The sequence below is a fragment of the Triturus cristatus genome, chromosome 8 (genome assembly GCF_964204655.1).
Source record: "Triturus cristatus chromosome 8, aTriCri1.1, whole genome shotgun sequence".
Classification (NCBI taxonomy): domain Eukaryota; kingdom Metazoa; phylum Chordata; class Amphibia; order Caudata; family Salamandridae; genus Triturus; species Triturus cristatus.
Window position 1 is genome coordinate 1,148,808,387 of NC_140591.1, and position 6,781 is coordinate 1,148,815,167.

At 40.7% G+C, this 6,781-nt stretch overlaps 1 pseudogene; it reads right to left on the minus strand.

The window, feature by feature from the left end:
• LOC146805522 (lysozyme g-like) overlaps positions 1–6,381 on the minus strand; it is a 304,138-nt pseudogene extending 297,757 nt beyond the window's left edge.
• Between the last annotated feature and the right edge of the window lie 400 nt (positions 6,382–6,781).

A 6,781-nucleotide genomic window follows, 5' to 3' on the forward strand; every position in this document is an offset into this window, starting at 1 on the left:
AACATAGAGAATAACCAAAGTAGATGTGCCTTCTTGAAAAGATGGTGTAGAATGTGCTGCTGTTGTACTGCATGTTTAATGCTACTATGGGGTGTTTTAGCTTTATTAGTTACTTTTAGAGTTACAATAGGTACATTTGAGATGCATACAGAGAATGTGACAAATGCAGAGAAGAGTTCACAAAAAGTAGTTCAAACTAGAATTAGTAATACTTACATACATAAAGATAGGTCAATTAATGATTTTTCTAGTAATGTTTTTTCAAAATTGTTATACGAATATGTGAAAACAATGGAAGTGAGGGATTGCTATGTTTGTATGCAGTTACCTGCATCCGTTTCAGAGGGTGTTACTTATCACCATTTACCAGCTACGTATGGAATTTCATGTAGTGTATTAAGTAGTGTTTTTTATTTGTTAGGGAAAATAAATTATGAGATGTCTAACAAGGATAGTATTTTTGAGCACTTGCCAATGAACAAAAAGCTGAATCCAGCTAAAGAAGCTAACATTTTTGGTGAGATTTTTATTGAGAAAGAAGAATTAACATTAGATTACATTTTTAAGAATAATTTAACTTGCAGTCTGAAAGAAGAGGAGAAAGCTTTCCTGAACATGGTAGAGGAAAGGAGAATGAGCATGCATGAGAAAGCAGGGAAATACAAAGTGAGTGAGACAATTTGGGACATTGAGATGGGAAAAGAATTGAGAAATGGGGCTAGTCCAACTTTAGCTCTAGATGCACCTCAGAAGGGTAAGCTGTGCATTACAAGAAGGAAATCCCAATATGATACATATTTTGTTGGGACTAGTGAGTGTCATGATACATACTTCATTGCAACAGGATGGGGTTTCAGAGGTGGAGAAGATCCAGTTTTCCCAGGAGTGTATTATGTTTGTGGGAACAAGGCTTATTACAAGTTGCCTGACCATTGGTATGGCACGTGTTATGTGGGCCTGGTCTTTCCAAAGATTTTTCATATAGATAGAATAGAAGATGTAGAACATATTAATTTACTAACAAGATTTAAGAGAGAAACTTGGTCTGCAATAGTGGGTGACATTTTTAGAGCTTTAATTCCAGCAGTGGGAATTTCTTTGAATTCTTATGGAATTCGGAAACTGTCAACAGTGGTTGATCGCTTATCGACAAATACCGCTGGAGGGTTTGTTTTGGTGAATACGGAATTGATTGCCGTACGTGCCATGTCTATGCAAAAATCGACTTGCCCTTGATATTCTATTAGCCAAGGAGGGTGGAGTTTGTGGAATGCTGAAAGTTCAACATTGTTGCACTTACATTCCAGATGAAAGCAAAGACCTGAAGGTCTATATCAAAAATATTACTGATTTGCATGAAGAATTAGTATCACTCGAAGCTGAAAGTATCTGGACTAAATTAGCTAATAAGGTGATAGCTGTTAAGAATTTTATTGCAAAAATAGGTAGTACTATTATAGGTAAGATATTGTTTCCTTTAACTTGTATAATTGTTGCTTTATTGATACTAAGATTAGTGTGTGTGTGTTGTAAAAACAGGGGAGGGAAAAAGGAGTTGATTAAAAGAAATAATGAAAAGAGAAATAAAAGGTTGAAAAGAGAACCACAAGAAATAGAATTAGAAGAATTGAGGGAGAGTGTTTATTTGGAAACAAAGAGGGATGATGAAAGGGAGTCTGGTGTCTAGTGTTGTGAAAAGAAAAGACATTTCCAGTTTCTCCTAAAAATTGGGACTAAATTTTACAAATTTTTTTTTTGGGGTTTATTTGGTGATAAAATCACCAAAGGGGGGATTGCTGGAGCAGAGTTTTCTGTTGAAAATTTATCGGGTTTTGAAGCTTCAGTTGTCTATTTGTCGAAATTAAAATAATTAATTCATAACTACTAATTATTTGTTTTGTGTAAGTGTTTTACTTATCAACATGAACTAATGACAAGAGAAAACTACATGTGGGAAAGCGTTCATGTGGCTGATTAATAATGTGCATGTTTTATTAAATAAACGTTGCTGGGTGCTGTTTATTTTAAAGCACAAAACGCTTTTGAATTAATGCTTTTCTGTGTTGCAAAGGCTAGATAATTACATACACATAAGGGTATTAGTGGGGTTAACACTGTTTAATCATTATGCTGTGGTAACGTTGTTTTTGTCTCTTTTAATTAAGATTGTGCGTTTTGGCCTATTTTGGCCTAGAAAAACATGGCCGCCGTTTGCAGCCTAGCTTCGAGTGAGAGATTTGTGATGAGAAGGCCTTGCTGAATATGGTTACGAGTCAGCTGACCACAGTCTTCGCCTGGTTAAAATTTTCCGTGAGGACAGCAGCACTGGGCCGGTGTCCAAAAGGCTTCTGAGTAACCTTGGAGGACAAAGGAGCCATAATGAATGAACTATGTGATCAAAAATGTTGGTTCCGAGGAAGTGCGAATTTTGAAAGAAACATTTTTCCTGTTCTGTCTTTTTATTTTTGTGATTTTTTCTGAGCGGAGATTTTCCAAATGTAGCGATGCTACATCCTTTCCTTCTCGCTCTGCTCAGCGGTTCAGCGGATGAATTAATATCAAATGTTTCTTTCTTTTGTTTGGTTCATTATAAATATACTAGACTAGAGAGGGTTTGCGTCATTGCGTTTTGCCATCTATGCCACTTCTTCCCAAACCTGCGGAGGATCGTTGCTGTGAGGACGGCGTCTCGAGAGACTTTACTGAGAGACTTGTCCTGACCCATTCTGACGTTTAGCTAGAATAGGTAATTATGAGAAATGATTTGCTATGATTGATTTTATCTTGACTAATTTTAGATAAATTTTCATTATTATAATACAGTGTTGGTGGTTATTTCTTGTCAATTATTGAGTATTCTATTTTGATTATTAATGTTTAGATTGTTGTTTAAATCATGACTCAAGACAGTTCCATTTAGGTCTTATCGACCTTGGTGCAGATGCAGGGTGTTTAGAAGGGTTTTCTCTCCACAGGTTCAGCGTTAATAGAGTAATTGAGTATATGTTAGTGAAATGGGCCCAAGCGTATGATGAGTGTATGTGCGTGTATCTGTGAATTTACTCTATCCGTGGAAGTGGGGAGAATTAGCGTACCCTGATCTGGATCACCAACACATGTTTCTTCTCCGGCACATAAGTAGAGGAACAACCAAAATATAGCACAAGGTGATTTTGGGTGATTCTCCACCGCGACACGTGGTGACTAACACAGACGTAATTTCACGTCCCAACTAACGAGTACACAACATATATCTTCCAAACAACCAGGGTACCTCTGTGGTCACTTGACCCAGGTAGCAGGTCTTACAACTTTCCAGATACTCCACCCTAATACATTATGAATTTGTTTTAGATGTAAAACCTGATGAAGTCTGCTGTGACTGTAACAGCCAGAGACGAAACACGTTTTGGCAAAGGGCGTATATGATACAAGGTAATAAAAGAACTGTTGGAACCGCAACCTCAATTTTGGATTTCTGTGTGCTCGGAGAACTTTATTGTTGATTTCTGGACTTTTCCAGTAGAGAAAGAGTGGATGGCCCTTCCTCCTCCTGAGCACCAAAAGACATTTGGACACTAATCAGAAAAGACTTATAAACTTCACTGGACTTGTGATATTATGGTACAGTGCTCCTGTTATCCCAGCCATCGCACCCCTTTTGTCTTATATTGTACAATGAACCATGCCACAATTGTCACAGAACCTTCAGAAGACCTCTTAACCTGTTAATATATTGTCCAGCAGCTATTCATCTGTTGAGCTAGATGAGCTAGACTCAGCTTCTAATTTAGTTGGAGTGAAAGGAAGGGGACTACAGAAGAGCTAGGGTTGCATTTGACCCTAAGATGCACTTGGCATTAAAGTAAGAAACAAAGTAGATTTACGCCTGACTTCACCCACATTGGAAGCTGTGCACTTGATATCTAGCTTATTGGCTTTATCAAGTGACACTCAGGGGCATACTTACAAGGCCCCTGCGCCATTGGAGCATCACTTATTTTGACGCCCTGGTGGCGCACAATGCTGAGCCATATTTACAAGGCTATGGAAAGCCACCCTGCGTGGCTTTTCATGGTCTGGTAAACATGGCCTACTTCACTCATTGCTCTGTGTAAAAGGGGCATTCCAATGGGTTTTGATGTTGGTATTCCCACGCTACGCCCATGGAGTCTGACACATTCCCAGATTTACAAGGGGGCATATTTAGAGCATCACTTTTTTAGACGCTTTGGTGGTACACAATGCTGAGACATATTTACAAGGCCACGCAAAGCCACCCTATCCGGCTTTTCATGGCCTTGTAAATATGGCCCCCTTTCCTGCATTACTCTGTGTGAAAGGGGCGTTCCATGAGTGTTGCATGCAACACCCATGGATTCTGCCACATTCCAAGATTTAGAAGGACTCATAAACCTGGGAATGCGTCAGATTATAGCAGCTCCCTATGAGAGGTGTTAAAGTGGCTCAACAAGGAGAAATACCTTTATTTCTCCTTGATTTTTGCTCTTTCTATGTGCATCATGGAAGGAGGAAAACACCATAAATTACTGTTTTGTGTATGAAGGTGCCCCTTCCTGCACAAAAACAATCATCCCTGCAACACAGGCATCCTTGCACCATGGTGCAAGGGTGCCAACATTGGCGCAAGGCAGCCAATTTTGCACCAGCACAGAGGAAAACACAGGGATGCATCATATTGCTGTAAATACGATGCATCCCTGCACTTTCCTAATGATGCAGCTCTGCACAGCAAGATGGCTTGCAGCACCGCACTGCATAATTTTCTAGTAAATATGCCCTCCAATGAGCACTCTGTATGAAAGATACTTTTTCAGAATGAACAAAATGATGCATGGACATGCTTCAATCATCCTGAAACACTTAACACTATAGGGTACATTTATTTATAAGTCTTGCAATGCAGTCCAGCAACCAAAGTTGCTGGGATGGGTAATAGGAAGACACCAGGACAGCAGGGCCATACTGAGAACCCAAAGCAGCCCTGGCAATTTTGTCAGACCGTCCCCCATCCCCGGTGGGGGTGGAGGAGTTGGTCGAGCAAGCGGGAAGCACTGCTACTTTACAAAACCGGCCCCCAGCACTGCTGCTTTTGTAACTGGGGGCTGATATTGCAGCATTGCTACAAAACTGGTCCCAGTAACAAAACTGGCCTCACCACTCTAAAACCAGCCCCCACCCTTTCAGCCTCCCAGGCAAATGCCTGATGCCCACTACAGCCAGTCTGGCCCTGTAAGACAGCGTCATATATCTACGGAATGCCAAACAGGATTTGTGCCGCACCTGGTGTCAAATACTCCTAGCAGTTAAGCCTAAACGTAGGTTCCCCGCTGTACCAGGCACACACGCATGGTAGTGTGATTTTACGGCAGGTCCACTGCAACACCGAAGGGGCCAATAGTTGTGAATTCCATGCTAACCTCTTTCTTTTCACATATTAGCACAGTATTGACATCTTTATTAGGTAGCTTTGTGAATCATGTATCATTATTTCAGAAGGTATACTGACCAAAATAGCCTAACAGATCACCGGAAGCAGTTTGACAGGAAGCAACAGTGGTGTCAATTGCTCCAATGTTTCCATAGCATCCACAGGCACTTAACGGACCTGCAAATTACAAATCAAGAATATTTAAGGACTGGACCTACTGAAATGTTAATATTTCACTGAAAGGAACCAGGTTTGTTCAGTCTCATGTTCACTCTGAATCACATAGATAGCACTTTTGAACTTTCATGTAAAATGATAAATTTATTAGTACAGCTAATGGACCGGCTTGGCACAAGGGGGCAGTGTTTGACACAGTCTATGCAAAAGATAAATATCTGTGAAAGGGTCAGCTAATGGATTATTGAACATATTTGGCGGCATAGCTACACATCACTTTGTTGAGGTATACACTGAAGCATATCAAATGTGAGTATTACAAATAATTCTGGGGCCGATTCACAGAACTAATCTGAGATAAAATCCTAAACTTACTACTTTTGGTATTCACAGAAGGTATTTAGTAGTAGTAAGGTTAGGACTCCCAACTTTACTACTGCTAAACTGGTATAAAATGCTAAACTTACTACTTTTGGTATTCACAGAAGGCATTTAGTAGTCCTAATATGTAGAATCTGGTAGTAGTCCATTCTTCACTCTTCCTGAGTACCCCCAGTGTCCTGTTTAGACCGTTGGTATTGCAAAAATAGTCCCCAAAATCTCTTTGGTCGGTTACAGGGGGGACGCATCTCGTTATAAACGTCTGACTGCGTATTACCAAACAACATGTCTTTTTCATATATGGCCACAGTAGGAATGGGACCACGCATCCACCTCATGGAGAGCCTGTGCTTGGTAAGCAGTAGACCCATTGCCACTAATTTACGAGTGCGTTTTCAGAGAGGTTTCGTACATCCCAAGAGCGCTACCAGGGGATCAGGAGTTAGAGGTTGTCCAACAATGTTACTCAGTGTCATAAAAATATTCGCCCAATAGATCCCTATTTGTGGACAAAGCCACGCCACATGAAAGAATCCATCCCCGGACATATGACAACGCTCACAGGCGTCCGAGTCACGCAGGCCATATCTATGCAGACGTTGTGGGGAATAATGGACTCTGTTCAGGAATTTGAAGCGCGCCAATCTGTGACGGCCATTATTAGATATCTTGCACGTGGCCTCGCAGGCAGTAGCCCCAGACTTAGTCTGTAATGGGAACACCAATGTCAGCCTGCCAGGCCAGTCTGGCTTTTGTCTGAGTAGGAACCTT